A 21,805-nucleotide genomic window follows, 5' to 3' on the forward strand; every position below is an offset into this window, starting at 1 on the left:
GAAGGAAACAAGGAGGAAGAGAGAAGAGGGACAGTGGAGGGAAGGAAACAAGGTAGGAGGGAAGAGAGAAGAGGGACAGTGGAGGGAAGGAAACAAGGAGGGAAGAGAGAAGAGGGACAGTGGAGGGAAGGAAACAAGGAGGAAGAGAGAAGAGGGACAGCGGAGGGAAGGAAACAAGGAAGGAGGGAAGAGAGAAGAGGGACAGTGGAGGGAAGGAAACAAGGAAGGAGGAAGAGAGAAGAGGGACAGCGGAGGGAAGGAAACAAGGAAGGAGGGAAGAGAGAAGAGGGACAGCGGAGGGAAGGAAACAAGGAAGGAAGAGAGAAGAGGGACAGCGGAGGGAAGGAAACAAGGAGGGAAGAGAGAAGAGGGACAGTGGAGGGAAGGAAACAAGGTAGGAGGGAAGAGAGAAGAGGGACAGTGGAGGGAAGGAAACAAGGTAGGAGGGAAGAGAGAAGAGGGACAGTGGAGGGAAGGAAACAAGGAATGAGGGAAGAGAGAAGAGTGACAGTGGAGGGAAGGAAACAAGGAGGGAAGAGAGAAGGGGGACAGTGGAGGGAAGGAAAGAAGGGAGAAGAGGGACAGTGGAGGGAAGGAAACAAGGAAGGAAGAGAGAAGAGGGACAGTGGAGGGAAGGAAACAAGGAGGGAAGAGAGAAGAGGGACAGCGGAGGGAAGGAAACAAGGAGGGAAGAGAGAAGAGGGACAGTGGAGGGAAGGAAACAAGGTAGGAGGGAAGAGAGAAGAGGGACAGCAGAGGGAAGGAAACAAGGAGGGAAGAGAGAAGAGGGACAGTGGAGGGAAGGAAAAAGGTAGGAGGGAAGAGAGAAGAGGGACAGTGGAGGGAAGGAAACAAGGAGGGAAGAGAGAAGAGGGACAGTGGAGGGAAGGAAAGAAGGGAGAAGAGGGACAGGGGAGGGAAGGAAACAAGGAAGGAAGAGAGAAGAGGGACAGTGGAGGGAAGGAAACAAGGAGGGAAGAGAGAAGAGGGACAGTGGAGGGAAGGAAACAAGGAGGGGAAGAGAGAAGAGGGACAGTGGAGGGAAGGAAACAAGGAGGGACGAGAGAAGAGGGACAGTGGAGGGAAGGAAAGAAGGGAGGAAGGAAGAGAGAAGAGGGACAGTGGAGGGAAGGAAACAAGGAGGGAAGAGAGAATAGGGACAGTGGAGGGAAGGAAAGAAGGGAGGAAGGAAGAGAGAAGAGGGACAGTGGAGGGAAGGAAACAAGGAAGGAGGGAAGAGAGAAGAGGGACAGTGGAGGGAAGGAAACAAGGAAGGAGGGAAGAGAGAAGAGGGACAGTGGCTGCTTCCAGATTGTCTTTCCTTACTCCCAAAGAGTGCACTCGTTCACTTCCCTTCAAGGAAATGACTGAAATGACTGTAGAAACTCCTCTCTAGCCACATGCCTCCACCGATCTAATGCTTTTAGATTTGTGTGAAGTAGTGAACGAGTGTACACTTTAGGAAGAAGGAGATAGTATTGAACGTACCCAATAAATTGATGGATGGAGAGAATGAAGAGAACTGTGTTTCTACCACTTCTCCTGCTAGACTCACCCCTCCACCCCTCCTTCTCCTGCTAGACTCACCCCTCCACCCCTCCTTCTCCTGCTATTCTCACCCCTCCACCCTCCACCCCTCCTTCTCCTGCTAGTCTCACCCCTCCACCCCTCCTTCTCCTGCTATTCTCACCCCCTCCACCCTCCACCCCTCCTTCTCCTGCTAGTCTCACCCCTCCACCCCTCCTTCTCCTGCTATTCTCACCCCTCCACCCTCCACCCCTCCTTCTCCTGCTAGTCTCACCCCTCCACCCCTCCTTCTCCTGCTATTCTCACCCCTCCACCCTCCACCCCTCCTTCTCCTGCTAGTCTCACCCCTCCACCCTCCTTCTCCTGCTATTCTCACCCTCCACCCTCCACCCCTCCTTCTCCTGCTAGACTCACCCCTCCCTCCCTCCACCCCTCCTTCTCCTGCTAGACTCACCCTCCCTCCCTCCACCCCTCCTTCTCCTGCTAGACTCCACCCTCCCTCCCTCCACCCTCCTTCTCCTGCTAGACTCACCCTCCCTCCCTCCACCCCTCCTTCTCCTGCTAGACTCACCCTCCCTCCTCCCTCCCTCCCCCTCCTTCTCCTGCTAGACTCACCCCTCCCTCCCTCCACCCCTCCTTCTCCTGCTAGACTCACCCCTCCCTCCCTCCACCCCTCCTTCTCCTGCTAGACTCACCCCTCCACCCCTCCTTCTCCTGCTAGTCTCACCCCTCCACCCCTCCACCCCTCCTTCTCCTGCTAGACTCACTCCCTCCACCCTCCACCCCTCCTTCTCCTGCTAGTCTCACCCCTCCACCCCTCCACCCCTCCTTCTCCTGCTAGACTCCCTCCACCCCTCCACCCCTCCTTCTCCTGCTAGACTCACCCCTCCACCCCTCCTTCTCCTGCTAGACTCACCCCTCCACCCTCCCTCCACCCCTCCTTCTCCTGCTAGACTCACCCTCCCTCCCTCCACCCCTCCTTCTCCTGCTAGTCTCACCCCTCCACCCTCCACCCCTCCTTCTCCTGCTAGACTCACCCCTCCACCCCTCCTTCTCCTGCTAGACTCACCCCTCCACCCTCCACCCCTCCTTCTCCTGCTAGACTCACCCCTCCACCCTCCCTCCACCCCTCCTTCTCCTGCTAGACTCACCCTCCCTCTCCACCCCCTCCACCCCTCCACCCTCCACCCTCCTTCTCCTGCCTCACCCCTCCACCCTCCACCCCTCCTTCTCCTGCCCTCACCCCTCCACCCCTCCTTCTCCTGCTAGACTCACCCCTCCACCCCTCCACCCCTCCTTCTCCTGCTAGTCTCACCCCTCCACCCCTCCACCCCTCCTTCTCCTGCTAGACTCACCCCTCCACCCTCCCTCCACCCCTCCTTCTCCTGCTAGACTCACCCCTCCACCCCTCCCTCCCTCCACCCCTCCTTCTCCTGCTAGACTCACCCCTCCACCCTCCACCCCTCCTTCTCCTGCTAGTCTCACCCCCTCCACCCCTCCTTCTCCTGCTAGACTCACACCTCCACCCTCCCTCCACCCCTCCTTCTCCTGCTAGACTCACCCCTCCCTCCCTCCTCCCTCCACCCTCCACCCCTCCTTCTCCTGCTAGACTCACCCTCCACCCTCCACCCCTCCTTCTCCTGCTAGTCTCACCCCTCCACCCTCCCTCCCTCCACCCCTCCTTCTCCTGCTAGTCTCACCCCTCCACCCTCCCTCCCTCCACCCCTCCTTCTCCTGCTAGTCTCACCCCTCCACCCTCCCTCCCTCCACCCCTCCTTCTCCTGCTATTCTCACCCCTCCACCCTCCCACCCCTCCCTCCACCCTCCTTCTCCTGCTAGACTCACCCCTCCCTCCCTCCACCCCTCCTTCTCCTGCTAGACTCACCCCTCCCTCCCTCCACCCCTCCTTCTCCTGCTATTCTCACCCCTCCACCCTCCCACCCTCCCTCCACCCCTCCTTCTCCTGCTAGTCTCACCCCTCCCCTCCCTCCACCCCTCCTTCTCCTGCTAGACTCACCCCTCCCCTCCCTCCACCCCTCCTTCTCCTGCTAGTCTCACCCCTCCCTCCCTCCCACCCTCCTTCTCCTGCTAGACTCACCCCTCCACCCTCCCACCCTCCTTCTCCTGCTAGACTCACCCCTCCACCCTCCCTCCACCCCTCCTTCTCCTGCTATTTCTCACCCCTCCCCCTCCCTCCCCCCCTCCTTCTCCTGCTATTCTCACCCCTCCACCCTCCACCCCTCCTTCCTGCTATTCTCACCCCTCCATCCTCCACCCCTCCTTCTCCTGCTATTCTCACCCCTCCACCCCTCCACCCCTCCTTCTCCTGCTAGTCTCACCCCTCCCTCCCTCCCACCCTCCTTCTCCTGCTAGACTCACCCTCCACCCTCCCACCCTCCTTCTCCTGCTAGACTCACCCCTCCACCCCTCCTTCTCCTGCTAGACTCACCCCTCCCTCCCTCCACCCCTCCTTCTCCTGCTATTCTCACCCCTCCACCCTCCCACCCTCCTTCTCCTGCTAGACTCACCCCTCCCTCCCTCCACCCCTCCTTCTCCTGCTATTCTCACCCCTCCCTCCCTCCACCCCTCCTTCTCCTGCTAGTCTCACCCTCCACCCTCCCTCCCTCCACCCCTCCTTCTCCTGCTAGTCTCACCCTCCTCCCTCCCCCCTCCTTCTCCTGCTAGACTCACCCTCCCTCCCTCCACCCCTCCTTCTCCTGCTAGACTCACCCTCCACCCTCCACCCTCCACCCCTCCTTCTCCTGCTAGACTCACCCCTCCACCCTCCACCCCTCCTTCTCCTGCTAGACTCACCCCTCCACCCCTCCACCCCCTCCACCCCTCCTTCTCCTGCTAGACTCACCCCCTCCACCCTCCACCCTCCACCCCCTCCACCCCTCCTTCTCCTGCTAGACTCACCCCTCCACCCTCCCTCCCTCCCTCCACCCCTCCTTCTCCTGCTAGACTCACCCCTCCACCCTCCCTCCCTCCACCCCTCCTTCTCCTGCTAGACTCACCCCTCCACCCTCCCTCCCTCCACCCTCCTTCTCCTGCTAGACTCACCCTCCCACCCTCCCTCCCTCCACCCTCCTTCTCCTGCTAGTCTCACCCCTCCCACCCTCCCTCCCTCCCTCCCTCCACCCCTCCTTCTCCTGCTAGACTCACCCCTCCACCCTCCACCCCTCCTTCTCCTGCTAGTCTCACCCCTCCACCCTCCCCTCCCTCCCTCCACCCCTCCTTCTCCTGCTAGACTCACCCCTCCACCCTCCACCCCTCCTTCTCCTGCTAGACTCCACCCTCCACCCCTCCTTCTCCTGCTAGTCTCACCCCTCCACCCTCCCTCCCTCCACCCCTCCTTCTCCTGCTAGTCTCACCCCTCCCTCCCTCCCTCCACCCCTCCTTCTCCTGCTAGCCTCACCCCTCCACCCTCCCTCCCTCCCTCCACCCCTCCTTCTCCTGCTAGTCTCACCTCCCTCCCTCCACCCTCCTCCCTCCCCCTCCCTCCACCCTCCTTCTCCTGCTAGTCTCACCCCTCCACCCTCCCTCCCTCCACCCCTCCTTCTCCTGCTAGTCTCACCCCTCCACCCAAAATCCCTCCTCCCTCCACCCCTCCTTCTCCTGCTAGTCTCACCCTCCCCTCCCTCCACCCTCCCTCCCTCCACCCCTCCACCCCTCCTTCTCCTGCTAGTCTCACCCCTCCACCCTCCCTCCCTCCACCCCTCCTTCTCCTGCTAGTCTCACCCCTCCACCCTCCCTCCCTCCCTCCACCCCTCCTTCTCCTGCTAGTCTCACCGTAAAGAATCCCTCCCTCCACCCTCCCTCCCTCCACCCCTCCACCCCTCCTTCTCCTGCTAGCCTCACCCTCCACCCTCCCTCCCTCCACCCCTCCTTCTCCTGCAAGTCTCACCCCTCCACCCTCCCTCCCTCCACCCCTCCTTCTCCTGCTAGTCTCACCCCTCACCCCTCCACCCTCCTCCCTCCCTCCCTCCACCCTCCTTCTCCTGCTATTCTCACCCCTCCACCCTCCCTCCCTCCCTCCACCTCCTTTCTCCTGCTATTCTCACCCCTCCATCCCTCCCCCCTCCACCCTCCTTCTCCTGCTAGCCTCACCCCTCCACCCTCCCTCCTCCCTCCACCCCTCTCTCCTGCTATTCTCACCCCTCCACCCTCCCTCCCTCCCTCCACCCCTCCTTCTCCGAGCTAGTCTCACCCCTCCACCCTCCCTCCCTCCCTCCACCCCTCCCTTCTCCTGCTAGTCTCACCCCTCCACCCCTCCCTCCCTCCACCCCTCCTTCTCCTGCTATTCTCACCCCTCCATGTTTCTCCCTCCCTCCACCCTCCTTCTCCTGCTAGTCTCACCCCTCCACCCTCCCTCCCTCCCTCCACCCCTCCTTCTCCTGCTAGCCTCACCCCTCCACCCCTCCCTCCCTCCCTCCACCCCTCCTTCTCCTGCTAGCCTCACCCCTCCACCCTCCCTCCCTCCCTCCACCCCTCCTTCTCCTGCTAGCCTCACCCCTCCACCCTCCCTCCCTCCACCCCTCCTTCTCCTGCTAGTCTCACCCCTCCACCCTCCCTCCCTCCACCCTCCTTCTCCTGCTAGCCTCACCCTCCACCCTCCCTCCACCCCTCCTTCTGACCTGCTATTCTCACCCCTCCACCCTCCCTCCCTCCACCCCTCCTTCTCCTGCTAGTCTCACCCCTCCACCCTCCCTCCCTCCCTCCACCAAATCCTTCTCCTGCTAGCCTCACCCCTCCACCCTCCCTCCCTCCCTCCACCCCTCCTTCTCCTGCTAGCCTCATCCCTCCACCCTCCCTCCCTCCACCCTCCCTCCCTCCACCCCTCCTTCTCCTGCTAGCTCACCCCTCCACCCTCCCTCCCTCCACCCCTCCTTCTCCTGCTAGTCTCACCCCTCCACCCTCCCTCCCTCCACCCCTCCTTCTCCTGCTAGTCTCACCCTCCCTCCCTTCACCCTCCCTCCCTCCACCCCTCCTTCTCCTGCTAGTCTCACCCCTCCACCCTCCACCCCTCCTTCTCCTGCTAGTCTCACCCTCCCTCCCTCCACCCTCCCTCCCTCCACCCTCCTTCTCCTGCTAGTCTCACCCCTCCACCCTCCTTCTCCTGCTAGTCTCACCCTCCCTCCCTCCACCCTCCCTCCCTCCACCCCTCCTTCTCCTGCTAGCCTCACCCCTCCACCCTCCCTCCCTCCACCCTCCTTCTCCTGCTAGTCTCACCCCCTCCACCCTCCCCTCCCTCCACCCCTCCTTCTCCTGCTAGCCTCACCCCTCCACCTCCCCCTCCACCCTCCTTCTCCTGCTAGCCTCACCCCTCCACCCTCCCTCCCTCCCCCTCCTTCTCCTGCTAGTCTCACCCTCCCTCCCTCCACCCTCCACCCTCCCTCCCTCCACCCTCCACCCTCCACCCCTCCTTCTCCTGCTATTCTCACCCCTCCACCCTCCCTCCCTCCTCCACCCTCCTCCTCTCCTGCTAGCCTCACCCCTCCACCCCTCCCTCCCTCCCTCCACCCCTCCTTCTCCTGCTAGCCTCACCCTCCACCCTCCCTCCCTCCTCCATCCCTCCTTCTCCTGCTAGCCTCACCCCTCCACCCTCCCTCCCTCCCTCCACCCCTCCTTCTCCTGCTAGTCTCACCCTGGTCCACCCCTCCTTCTCCTGCTATTCTCACCCCTCCACCCTCCCTCCCTCCCTCCACCCCTCCTTCTCCTGCTAGCCTCACCCCTCCACCCTCCCTCCCTCCCTCCACCCCTCCTTCTCCTGCTAGACTCATCCCCTCCACCCTCCCTCCCTCCCTCCACCCCTCCTTCTCCTGCTAGCCTCACCCCTCCACCCTCCCTCCCTCCACCCCTCCTTCTCCTGCTAGCCTCATCCCTCCACCTCCCCCCTCCCCCCTCCTCCCTCCACCCCTCCTTCTCTGCTAGCCTCACCCTCCACCTCCCTCCCTCCCTCCCTCCACCCCTCCTTCTCCTGCTAGCCTCACCCCTCCACCCTCCCTCCTCCACCCTCCACCCTCCACCCCTCCTTCTCCTGCTATTCTCACCCCTCCACCCTCCCTCCCTCCACCCCTCCCCTTCTCCTGCTAGCCTCACCCCTCCACCCTCCCTCCCTCCACCCCTCCTTCTCCTGCTAGTCTCACCCCTCCACCCTCCCTCCCTCCACCCTCCCTCCCTCCACCCCTCCTTCTCCTGCTAGTCTCACCCTCCACCCTCCCTCCCTCCACCCCTCCTTCTCCTGCTATTCTCACCCCTCCACCCTCCCTCCCTCCACCCCTCCTTCTCCTGCTAGTCTCACCCCTCCACCCTCCCTCCCCTCCACCCCTCCTTCTCCTGCTAGTCTCACCCCTCCACCCTCCCTCCCTCCACCCTCCTTCTCCTGCTAGTCTCAAACCCCTCACCCTCCCTCCCTCCCTCCCTCCACCCCTCCTTCTCCTGCTATTCTCACCCCTCCACCCTCCCTCCCTCCACCCCTCCTTCTCCTGCTAGTCTCAAAACCCCTCCACCCTCCCTCCCTCCACCCCTCCTTCTCCTGCTATTCTCACCCCTCCACCCTCCCTCCCTCCTCCCTCCCTTCTCCTGCTAGCCTCACCCCTCCACCCTCCCTCCCTCCACTATTTGTCATCCCTCCTTCTCCTGCTATTCTCACCCCTCCACCCTCCCTCCCTCCCTCCACCCCTCCTTCTCCTGCTAGCCTCACTTTCCACCCACCTCCCTCCCTCCACCCCCTCCTTCTCCTGCTATTCTCACCCCTCCACCCTCCCTCCCTCCACCCCTCCTTCTCCTGCTAGCCTCACCCCTCCACCCACCTCCTCCCTCCACCCTCCCTCCCTCCATCCCCTCCCTCCCTCCCTCCACTCCTCCTTCCCGTCTCCTCCACTCTCCCCAATTGATTTAATTTCTCCTCACCCCTCTGGGTAGTTTTATTGCTGTCTGTATAGTCACTACCCCCCCCTCCCATAAGCACTGGCCGTGTTCCAGGCTGACTACATTACAGACAACGCCTGGATAGGTGTTTAGCATATTTAACAACAAACCACAACATATGATGTAGTAATCTGATGCCTGACTGCACAGTCAGTGACGTGGCACGCAAACATTGTTTGATACACTGCAATGACTGCAATAGAGTACCACAGTATGAGTCATAATACCCATAAAACCTAGCTGTCAAACAGGGAACTGTTTCCAATCATTTCCCCACCATACATTCTTCCCATAGGGGGATTTTAGAAACTCTTGAAATAATGTCTGTGTTTCGTGTAGGTTTACCCTGACGGGACATTTTCATAACCGCGAAAATCTCTCTAGGACAAGGTGACTTTTATCAATATAGTCACCTGTATTCACCCCCCTCCCCCAAAATGAAATGCTATTTAGCTGCTAAAATGTTTCTCGTAAAGAACTAGAAACGCCATGAGGATCTGGACCAGACTGCAGAATCCAGGCCAAGGTAAGAATCTCTGGATCAGCTCTCTAATGTTAGATACATTTAGTCATGAATAAATTGGCAACATTTATGTAAATGGACAATTCTGTGAACCGTGTTGTGCAAGTTTTGACACAATACCCGAAAGCAAAGGTGTCATCTAGAGATGACGGGCAGGAGCCTGCAGGGATTTGTATTTTTGCATGATGTCTACTTTGATGCTAATTAGCATTTTCAAATCTGAGAGTAAATAGAGCCGAATATACTGATAAAAGTCACCTTGTCCGAGAGAGATTGACATGGTTATCAGAACCATGGTCCTTCTGTAGCTCAGTTGGTAGAGCATGGCGTTTGTAACGCCAGGGTAGTGGGTTCAATCCCCGGGACCACCCATACGTAGAATGTATGCACACATGACTGTAAGTCGCTTTGGATAAAAGCGTCTGCTAAATGGCATATATTATTATTATTATATATTAGAACGTCACACCAGGGTAAACATACACAAAACACAGCCCTTATTTCAAGTGTTTCAAAAATGTCCTATTGGAAAAATGAAGGGTGGAAAGACAATTGGAAGCCTTTCCCTGTTTGACCACTAGGTTTTATGGGTATTACAACACCTCCACTGTGGGGCTCTATGTAGTCGGCCTGGAATGCGACCTCTGCCCCTAAATCCAACAGCCCCTCCCTCTGATTCTACACCCGCCCCCTTCCTCACAGTGATTGTTGCTTCAACCTCCCTTCACCCCACCTCTCCCTCGATTACCCAATCAAAACACTCACCTCCCCTTATCTCAGCTTAAAACGTCAGCCCCGAAGCCTCTGTCTTTATCGTTCCCCCTATGTAGCTCAGGGGGAAGACGTTCTGTGTGACACATCCTTTCCTATGCTTACCCAACCATGTCCAGTCACTCAACCCCTACTTTTGACCAATCAGAACGTTCCTGCTGTGTCTTTAAATCCTCTCTGTGACTCTCACCTCTGTTCCCTAACTCACCTTGTGCTAACATGCTAAATCACAGGCGTCAAACTCATTCCATGTCTGCAGGTTTTCACTCCTCTCTCAGATTGATCAATTCAGACTGTTTAGTTAGTTACTGCCCTGACCTGGTTGTCCAGGTCTTATTGAACTGCCCTGACCTGGTTGTCCAGGTCTTATTGAACTGCCCTGACCTGGTTGTCCAGGTCTTATTGAACTGCCCTGACCTGGTTGTCCAGGTCTTATTGAACTGCCCTGACCTGGTTGTCCAGATCTTATTGAACTGCCCTGACCTGGTTGTCCAGGTCTTATTGAACTGCCCTGACCTGGTTGTCCAGGTCTTATTGAACTGCCCTGACCTGGTTGTCCAGGTCTTAACTGAACACAAGTTGAGAGAAGATAATAAAACCAGCAGACAGAGTTGGACTCTCCTTCACTAAATCAATCAATTGGCATTAGTGCTCATCTTGGGATACCTGTGGGTTATTGATGACAGTATTGTGAGCATGCTGGGATACCTGTGGGATATTGATGACAGTATTGTCAGCATGCTGGGATACCTGTGGGATATTGATGACAGTATTGTGAGCATGCTGGGATACCTGTGGGATATTGATGACAGTATTGTGAGCATGCTGGGATACCTGTGGGATATTGATGACAGTATTGTGAGCATGCTGGGATACCTGTGGGTTATAATGACAGTATTGTGAGCATGCTGGGATACCTGTGGGATATTGATGACAGTATTGTCAGCATGCTGGGATACCTGTGGGATATTGATGACAGTATTGTGAGCATGCTGGGATACCTGTGGGATATTGATGACAGTATTGTGAGCATGCTGGGATACCTGTGGGATATTGATGACAGTATTGTCAGCATGCTGGGATACCTGTGGGATATTGATGACAGTATTGTGAGCATGCTGGGATACCTGTGGGATATTGATGACAGTATTGTGAGCATGCTGGGATACCTGTGGGATATTGATGACTGTATTGTGAGCATGCTGGGATACCTGTGGGATATTGATGACAGTATTGTGAGCATGCTGGGATACCTGTGGGATATTGATGACAGTATTGTGAGCATGCTGGGATACCTGTGGGATATTGATGACAGTATTGTGAGCATGCTGGGATACCTGTGGGATATTGATGACAGTATTGTGAGCATGCTGGGATACCTGTGGGATATTGATGACAGTATTGTGAGCATGCTGGGATACCTGTGGGATATTGATGACAGTATTGTGAGCATGCTGGGATACCTGTGGGATATTGATGACAGTATTGTCAGCATGCTGGGATACCTGTGGGATATTGATGACAGTATTGTGAGCATGCTGGGATACCTGTGGGATATTGATGACAGTATTGTGAGCATGCTGGGATACCTGTGGGATATTGATGACAGTATTGTGAGCATGCTGGGATACCTGTGGGATATTGATGACAGTATTGTGAGCATGCTTGCTGAAACCAGATAAAAATCTCCTAAATCAGATAAAATTAGCCCCAAACCAGTTTGTGTTCGTTTAAACTGGTTTTCCTAGATTCAAACTGGTTGATGTTAGTTTATACCAGATATACTACCAAGCAGGATCAATGTCCTACCTGCATGACCCCTCTATGTTGAACACTCTGTCCCCTACACATGTCAATCACTAGGGGGTGTGTCTGTTTGGCTGGATGGATGACCCCTCTATGCTAACTGTCTGTCCCCCACACGTCAATCACTAGGGGGTGTGTCTGTTTGGCTGGATGGATGACCCCTCTATGCTAACTGTCTGTCCCCTATACATGTCAATCACTAGGGGTGTCTGTTTGGCTGGATGGATGACCCCTCTATGCTAACTGTCTGTCCCCTATACATGTCAATCACTAGGGGGTGTGTCTGTTTGGCTGGATGGATGACCCCTCTATGCTAACTGTCTGTCCCCTACACATGTCAATCACTAGGGGGTGTGTCTGTTTGGCTGGATGGATGACCCCTCTATGCTAACTGTCTGTCCCCTATACATGTCAGTCACTAGGGGGTGTGTGTTTGGCTGGATGGATGACCCCTCTATGCTAACTGTCTGTCCCCTACACATGTCAATCACTAGGGGGTGTGTCTGTTTGGCTGGATGGATGACCCCTCTATGCTAACTGTCTGTCCCCTATACATGTCAATCACTAGGGGGTCTGTTTGGCTGGATGGATGGTGTGTGTCTGAAAACCAGAGACCAGGTGTGTGTGTGTGTGTTGATGCATGTGTGTGTGATTGTGTGTGCGTGTGTGTGCATGCATGTGTGTGCAATTTTATGTGTGTGTGTGTACATGCATGTGTGTGTGATTGTGTGTGTGTGTGCCGTCAGTACCTGCAGCATTGTGTGTTGTTCCACAGCTTGGCTCCTACCCCAGACTGAGAGAAGAGACAGAGAGAATCGTCACCAAAACCTACGTCAGGTGAGAGAGAGACATCAAAACCAAAGACCAGGTGAGAGAGAGACATCAAAACCAGAGACCAGATGAGAGTGAGACATCAAAACCAGAGACCAGGTGAGAGACATCAAGAGATAGATGGAGAGAGAGACATCAAAACCAGTGACCAGGTGAGAGAGAGACATCAAAACCAGAGACCAGGTGAGAGTGAGACATCAAAACCAGAGACCAGGTGAGAGTGAGAGATAGATGGAGAGAGAGACATCAAAACCAGTGACCAGGTGAGAGAGAGACATCAAAACCAAAGACCAGGTGAGAGAGAGACATCAAAACCAGAGACCAGGTGAGAGTGAGACATCAAAACCAAAGACCAGCTGAGAGTGAGACATCAAAACCAGAGACCAGGTGAGAGTGAGAGATAGATGGACCAGTGAGACATCAAAAACAAAGACCAGGTGAGACATCAAAACCAGTGAGAGATAGATGGAGAGAGAGAGACATCAAAACTAGTGACCAGGTAGAGAGAGAGACATCAAAACCAGTGACCAGGTGAGATAGAGAGATAGATGAGAGAGAGACATCAAAACCAGTGACCAGGTGAGATAGAGAGATAGATGAGAGAGAGACATCAAAACCAGTGACCAGGTGAGAGAGAGACATCAAAACCAAAGACCAGGTGAGATAGAGAGATAGAGAGAGAGAGACATCAAAACCAACGACCAGGTGAGAGAGAGAGGTAGATGAGAGAGAGAGACATCAAAACCAGGGACCAGATGAGAGTGAGAGATAGATGGAGAGAGAGAGACATCAAAACCAACGACCAGGTGAGAGAGAGAGATAGATGGAGACAGAGAGAGAGAGAGAGGGGCGAGTGGGAGAGAAAGAGAGGCTGACATCTAGTCAAATGGCTACCCAGACTATTCACATTGCCCCCCTCCCCTCTCCACACCACTGCCAGTCTCTGTTGTCATCTATGCATAGTCACTTTAATTAACTCTACCTACATGTACATACTACCTCACATACTACCTCAATGTGCCCCTCTCACATTGACTCTGTACTGGTTCCCCTGTATATATTGTTATTTTTACTGCTCCTCTTTAATTACTTTTATCTCTTATTCTTATCCGTATTTTTTAAAACTGCACTGTTGGTTAGGGGCTTGTAAGTAAGCATTTCACGGTAAGGTCTACACCTGTTGTATTCGGCGCATGTGACTAATACAATTTGATTTTATTTGACCCGACCTGTCTGTCCTGTCTGTCTGTCTCAGGTGCTGCTGTTGATTGACATTGAGCTGTCTTACATCAACACAAACCATGAGGACTTCATTGGCTTCGCAAAGTGAGTTGACCTCTAGTAATCCCTAGCAACGACCAATCAACCTTCACCTGACTATGTAACCCCTAGCACCGACCTTTCAACTTTCACCTATGTAACCCCTAGCAACGACCTACCTCTTAAGGATTAGCCCCTTTTTTTTTCAATTTTCACCTAAAATGTCATGTAACTGCCTGTAGCTCAGGACCTGAAGCACAGATAATAGATCTGGTAAAAGATCATACAAAGAAAATATATGTTATTTTGTATTTTTTTTGTACCATCATCTTTGAAATGCAAGAGTTTATTATTTAGTTTATTGAAATGCAAGAGCCATAATTTATTATTCCAACCCAGGTGCAATTTAGATTTTGGCCACTAGATGTCAGCAGTGTCAGGGCAACGTTTTAGACTGAGCCAATGAACCATTGCATATCTGTTCAAAATGTTGTATCAAGCCTGCCCAAATGTGCCTAATTGGTTTATTAATACATCTTCAAGTTCATAACTGTGCACTCTCCTCAAACAATAGCATGGTATTCTTTCACTGCAATAGCTACTGTAAATTGGACAGTAAGTGCAGTTAGATTAACAAGAATTAAAGTTTTCTGCCAATATCAGATATGTCTATGTCCTGGCAAATGTTCTTGTTTACTTACAACCTCATGCTAATCGCATTAGCCTTCGTTAGCTCAACCGTCCCGCTGATCCTGTAGAGGTTATAGTTTGCCCACTTCATGTCAGTTGTCCACGGCTGCGTCCCAATTATCTCTCCTTTCTCCCAAAGTGTGCACTTGTTCACTTCCCTTCACTGATTTGAAAGGAAACGACTGATATATTGAAACTCCTATCTAGTCCACATGCCTACTCCACCATTCCAATGCTTTTAAACTTGTGGGGGGTAGTGAACGAGAGCACACATCAGGAAGAAGGAGAGACGATTGGGAAACACCCAGTATGTGATAGTCTTTCTATCTGGCCTCTGTTTCCCTTGTAGCGCGCAACAGAGGACCACTGTTACTGCTGCTATTAACAACAAGAAGAGAGTGATGCCAAACCAGGTACCACAAAAAAACTACCCTCCTCCTCCTCTCTCCTTTACTTCTCTCTCACTCTCAACCCCCTATCCTGAACTAATGGTCTGTCCCGCTGTGTGTAGGTGATCCGGAGGGGCTGGCTCACTATCAACATAAGCATTATGAAGGGGGGGTCCAAAGACTACTGGTTCGTCCTGACTGCAGAGTCACTGTCCTGGTACAAGGATGAGGAGGTGAGGGGGAGTGTGTGTGTGTGTGTGTGTGTGGGTGCGTGCGTGGGTGGGTGGGTGGGGGGGTTATATGGAAGACCGATGCACTTGTTTCTTAAACATTTGAACCAGAGACCAATGCATATTGGTGAATCGTTACATCCCTACAAGCCGTGTTGACCCAAGCAAGTTTAATACTATGGCTAGTGGCTTGGCCGGATCCAACCCTCAACCAGATACCATTGTTGTCTTAGACATTCAGGATATTCAGATGATGTCATCTAGACAGTTAACTAACTAACTAGATAGCTACTGAATCAGATGATGTCACCTAGACAGTTAGCTAACTAACTAGATAGCTACTGAATCAGATGATGTCACCTAGACAGTTAGCTAACTAACTAGATAGCTACTGAATCAGCTGATGTCACCTAGACAGTTAGCTAACTAACTAGATAGCTACTGAATCAGATGATGTCATCTAGACAGTTAGCTAACTCACTAGATAGCTACTGAATCAGATGATGTCACCTAGACAGTTAGCTAACTCACTAGATAGCTACTGAATCAGATGATGTCATCTAGACAGTTAGCTAACTCACTAGATAGCTACTGAATCAGCTGATGTCACCTAGACAGTTAACTAACTAACTAGATAGCTACTGAATCAGATGATGTCACCTAGACAGTTAACTAACTAACTAGATAGCTACTGAATCAGATGATGTCACCTAGACAGTTAGCTAACTAACTAGATAGCTACTGAATCAGATGATGTCACCTAGACAGTTAGCTAACTCACTAGATAGCTACTGAATCAGATGATGTCACCTAGACAGTTAACTAACTAACTAGATAGCTACTGAATCAGCTGATGTCATCTAGACAGTTAGCTAACTAACTAGATAGCTACTGAATCAGATGATGTCATCTAGACAGTTAGCTAACTAACTAGATAGCTACTGAATCAGATGATGTCACCTAGACAGTTAGCTAACTAACTAGATAGCTACTGAATCAGATGATGTCATCTAGACAGTTAGCTAACTCACTAGATAGCTACTGAATCAGATGATGTCATCTAGACAGTTAGCTAACTCACTAGATAGCTACTGAATCAGATGATGTCACCTAGACAGTTAACTAACTAACTAGATAGCTACTGAATCAGATGATGTCACCTAGACAGTTAACTAACTAACTAGATAGCTACTGAATCAGATGATGTCACCTAGACAGTTAACTAACTAACTAGATAGCTACTGAATCAGATGATGTCACCTAGACAGTTAGCTAACTAACTAGATAGCTACTGAATCAGCTGATGTCACCTAGACAGTTAGCTAACTAACTAGATAGCTACTGAATCAGATGATGTCATCTAGACAGTTAACTAACTAACTAGATAGCTACTGAATCAGATGATGTCACCTAGACAGTTAGCTAACTAACTAGATAGCTACTGAATCAGATGATGTCATCTAGACAGTTAACTAACTAACTAGATAGCTACTGAATCAGATGATGTCACCTAGACAGTTAGCTAACTAACTAGATAGCTACTGAATCAGATGATGTCACCTAGACAGTTAGCTAACTAACTAGATAGCTACTGAGCTCAGTTGATAGAGCATGGCGCTTGTACGCCACAGTGGGTTCGATTCCCGGGACTACCCAACTAGAAGCTACTGAACATGACTGATGTCGCTTTGGATAAAAGCGTCTGCTAAATGGCATATATTTATTTATTTATTTATTATTTTACTGAATCAGATGATGTCATCTAGACAGTTAACTAACTCACTAGATAGCTACTGAATCAGATGATGTCACCTAGACAGTTAGCTAACTAACTAGATAGCTACTGAATCAGATGATGTCCTCTTTTTATGTGTGTGTTTATAACTATGTGTGTGTGTGTGGTGTGTTTGTGTGTTTTGTGTGTATAACTGTGTGTGTGTGTGTATACAGGAGAAGGAGAAGAAGTACATGCTGTGTGTGTATAACTGTGATGTGTGTGTGTGTGTGTGTGTGTGTGTGTGTGTGTGTGTGTGTGTGTGTGTGTGTGTAACTAACTGTGTGTGTGTGTGTGTGTGTGTGTGTGTGTGTGTGTGTGTGTGTGTCTAGACAGTGTGTGTGTGTGTGTGTGTGTGTGTAGTGTGTGTGTGTGTGTGTGACAGTGTGTGTGTGTGTGTGTCTAACACACTAGATGTGTGTGTCTAACTGTGTGTGTGTGTGTGTGTGTGTGTGTGTGTGTGTAAACAGTGTGTGTGTGTGTGTGTCTAACTGTGTGTGTGTGTGTGTGTATAACTGTGTGTGTCTCCAGGAGAAAGAGAAGAAGTACATGCTGTGTGTGTATAACTGTGTGTGTGTGTACTGTGTGTGTGTGTGTGTGTACTGTGTGTGTGTGTGTGTGTACTGTGTGTGTGTGTGTGTGTACTGTGTGTGTGTGTGTATAACTGTGTGTGTATAACTGTGTGTGTCTAACTGTGTGTGTGTGTGTGTGTACTGTGTGTGTGTGTGTGTGTACTGTGTGTGTGTGTGTATAACTGTGTGTGTATAACTGTGTGTGTCTCCAGGAGAAAGAGAAGAAGTACATGCTGCCTCTAGATAATCTGAAGCTGAGAGACGTGGAGAAAGGTTTCATGTCCACAAAACACACATTCGCCATCTTCAACACCGAGTCCAGGTGTGTGTGTGTGTATCTCTAAACAGTGTATGTAACATTTAGAAATATTGAGTGTGTGTACTTTGTCAATAACTAAGAGAGAGAGTGTGTGTGTGTGTGTGTGTGTGTGTGTGTGTGTGTGTGTGTGTGTGTGTGTGTGTGTGTGTGTGTGTGTGTGTGTGTGTGTGTGTGTGTGTGTGTGTGTGTGTGTGTGTGTGTGTGTTCCAGGAACGTGTATAAGGACCTACGTCAGATAGAGCTGGCCTGTGACACACAGGAGGATGTAGACAGCTGGAAGGCTTCGTTCCTCAGAGCTGGAGTTTACCCTGAGAAAGACCAGGTAAACACACACACACACAGTTTTGTATTGCTGTACTTGTGGGGACCAAATAATTGATTCCCATCCAAAATACTATTTTCACAAATCCCTAACCCGAAATCTAACCCTAACCTTAACCCTTAACCTAATCATAACCCTAAACTTACCCCTTAACCTAATCATAACCCTAAACTTACCCCTAAACCTAATCATAACCCTAAACCTAAACTTAACCCCCAACCTTAACTCTAACCCTGAGCCTAAAATAGCCTTTTTCCTTGTGGGGATCGGCAAAATGTCCCCACAAGGATAGTAAAACACACACACACGATACAAGTCTCTTTCTCACTCCAAATGAAAAACATGATTTATTTTGAAAAATAAAAACATCTTATATTATTTTATTAGTAGCTAAAACATCTTATATTATTTTATTAGTAGCTAAAACATCTTATATTATTTTATTAGTAGCTAAAACATCTTATGATTTTATTAGTAGCTAAAACACCTTATATTATTTTATTAGTAGCTAAAACATCTTATTTTATTAGTAGCTAAAACATCTTATATTATTTTATTAGTAGCTAAAACATCTTATATTATTTTATTAGTAGCTAAAACATCTTATATTATTTTATTAGTAGCTAAAACATCTTATATTATTTTATTAGTAGCTAAAACATCTTATATTATTTTATTAGTAGCTAAAACATCTTATATTATTTTATTAGTAGCTAAAACATCTTATATTATTTTATTAGTAGCTAAAACATCTTATATTATTTTATTAGTAGCTAAAACATCATATATTATTTTATTAGTAGCTAAAACATCTTATATTATTTTATTAGTAGCTAAAACATCATATATTATTTTATTAGTAGCTAAAACATCTTATATTATTTTATTAGTAGCTAAAACATCATATATTATTTTATTAGTAGCTAAAACATCATATATTATTTTATTAGTAGCTAAAACATCATATATTATTTTATTAGTAGCTAAAACATCATATATTATTTTATTAGTAGCTAAATGTTCAAAGTCACCATCAGTCTCTTAAAATGAGCTATTTCTCTTTAGCATTACAAATGGTCCCTTTCATTTCTGGCAGGCAGGCAGGCAGGCAGGCAGGCAGGCACGCACACAAGTAGTCAGAATGGACCAGTATTTAATTACATATCTAGTAGTCAGAATGGACCAGTATTTAATTACAGATCTAGTAGTCAGAATGGACCAGTATTTAATTACAGATCTAGTAGTCAGAATGGACCAGTATTTAATTACATATCTAGTAGTCAGAATGGATCAGTATTTAATTACAGATCTAGTAGTCAGAATGGACCAGTAGTTAATTACAGATCTAGTAGTCAGAATGGACCAGTATTTAATTACAGATCTAGTAGTCAGAATGGACCAGTAGTTAATTACAGATCTAGTAGTCAGAATGGATCAGTATTTAATTACAGATCTAGTAGTCAGAATGGACCAGTATTTAATTACAGATCTAGTAGTCAGAATGGACCAGTATTTAATTACAGATCTAGTAGTCAGAATGGATCAGTATTTAATTACAGATCTAGTAGTCAGAATGGATCAGTATTTAATTACAGATCTAGTAGTCAGAATGGATCAGTATTTAATTACAGATCTAGTAGTCAGAATGGACCAGTATTTAATTACAGATCTAGTAGTCAGAATGGACCAGTATTTAATTACAGATCTAGTAGTCAGAATGGATCAGTATTTAATTACAGATCTAGTAGTCAGAATGGATCAGTATTTAATTACAGATCTAGTAGTCAGAATGGATCAGTATTTAATTACAGATCTAGTAGTCAGAATGGACCAGTATTTAATTACAGATCTAGTAGTCAGAATGGATCAGTATTTAATTACAGATCTAGTAGTCAGAATGGACCAGTATTTAATTACAGATCTAGTAGTCAGAATGGACCAGTATTTAATTACAGATCTAGTAGTCAGAATGGACCAGTATTTAATTACAGATCTAGTAGTCAGAATGGACCAGTATTTAATTACAGATCTAGTAGTCAGAATGGACCAGTATTTAATTACAGATCTAGTAGTCAGAATGGACCAGTATTTAATTACAGATCTAGTAGTCAGAATGGACCAGTATTTAATTACAGATCTAGTAGTCAGAATGGATCAGTATTTAATTACAGATCTAGTAGTCAGAATGGATCAGTATTTAATTACAGATCTAGTAGTCAGAATGGACCAGTATTTAATTACAGATCTAGTAGTCAGAATGGATCAGTATTTAATTACAGATCTAGTAGTCAGAATGGATCAGTATTTAATTACAGATCTAGTAGTCAGAATGGACCAGTATTTAATTACAGATCTAGTAGTCAGAATGGATCAGTATTTAATTACAGATCTAGTAGTCAGAATGGACCAGTATTTAATTACAGATCTAGTAGTCAGAATGGACCAGTATTTAATTACAGATCTAGTAGTCAGAATGGACCAGTATTTAATTACAGATCTAGTAGTCAGAATGGATCAGTTTTAATTACAGATCTAGTAGTCAGAATGGACCAGTATTTAATTACAGATCTAGTAGTCAGAATGGACCAGTATTTAATTACAGATCTAGTAGTCAGAATGGACCAGTATTTAATTACAGATCTAGTAGTCAGAATGGATCAGTTTTTAATTACAGATCTAGTAGTTTAGAATGGATCAGTATTTAATTACAGATCTAGTAGTCAGAATGGACCAGTATTTAATTACAGATCTAGTAGTAAGAATGGACCAGTATTTAATTACAGATCTAGTCGTCAGAATGGACCAGTATTTAATTACAGATCTAGATATCTTCATTTACATGTATAGAGAACTTTAAAATAATTCACAATGGGGTTCGAAACTTGATCATAATAAACACATTTTCGATGCCCAAAACGTTTGTCTATAAAATAATGCCGACTGTAATTCACATAGGCTTTCTAGGCAGACCAGGACATTTTAATTACAGCTGCTAGTAGTTGCTACACAGTACCAGTACCAGCAGAGATCGTGACGTCACACTGGACCAGACCTTACACTGGGTACAGACACGGACGTGGACACGTATTTAATTACACACACGGATGGATAAATATACATGCAAGCATGTACACACACAGGACCAGTATTTCCTCCCCCTCCCTTCCCCAGGTTGACAGTGAATGCACAGGACCAGAAGAATCCTTCTCAATGTGTCCATCCTTCTAATCCCTCCCTAGATATCTTCATTTACCTCCCTCCCTCCCTTAAAATAATTCCCTCCCTCCCTCCCTCCCTCCCTCCCTCCCTCCCCCCAAAACGTTTCTCTATCCCTCCCTCCCTCCCCACCTCCCTAGGCTTCTCCCTCCCTCCCTCCCTCCCCATTTCCCTCTCTCCCTCCCTACCCTCCCCACCTCCCTCTCTCTCTCTCCATCCCTCCCTCCCACCTCCCTCCCTCCCTCCCTCCCTCCCTCCCTCCCTCCCTCTCTCCCTCCCCACCTCCCCTCTCTCCCTCCCTCCCTCCCTCCCCACCTCCCTCTCTCTCCCTCCCCACAGGACCCTCCCCACCTCCCTCTCAATGTGTCTCCCTCCCTCCCCACCTCCCCTCTCTCTCCATCCCCCTCCCTCCCCTCTCCCTCCCTCCCCAGGTTGACAGTGAGGACACAGGACCAGCAGAATCCTTCTCTATGGATCCCCAGCTGGAGAGGCAGGTTGAGACCATAAGGAATCTAGTGGATTCCTACATCGGCATCGTCAACAAGTCCATCAGGGATCTAATGCCCAAGACCATCATGCACCTCATGATCAACAGCGTGAGTGGACACCTCACTCACTCACACACACACACACACACACACA

General features: G+C 49.8%; 1 protein-coding gene and 1 pseudogene across 1 annotated transcript in view; both read left to right on the top strand.

Moving 5' to 3' along the window:
* Window positions 1-21,805, top strand: part of LOC127931962 (meteorin-like protein) — a 99,231-nt gene that overhangs the window by 73,819 nt on the left and 3,607 nt on the right. The window lies entirely within an intron of this gene.
* Window positions 1-21,805, top strand: part of LOC127931964 (dynamin-2-like) — a 55,814-nt pseudogene that overhangs the window by 31,391 nt on the left and 2,618 nt on the right.

Source organism: Oncorhynchus keta, chromosome 10, assembly GCF_023373465.1.
Source record: "Oncorhynchus keta strain PuntledgeMale-10-30-2019 chromosome 10, Oket_V2, whole genome shotgun sequence".
Taxonomy (NCBI): domain Eukaryota; kingdom Metazoa; phylum Chordata; class Actinopteri; order Salmoniformes; family Salmonidae; genus Oncorhynchus; species Oncorhynchus keta.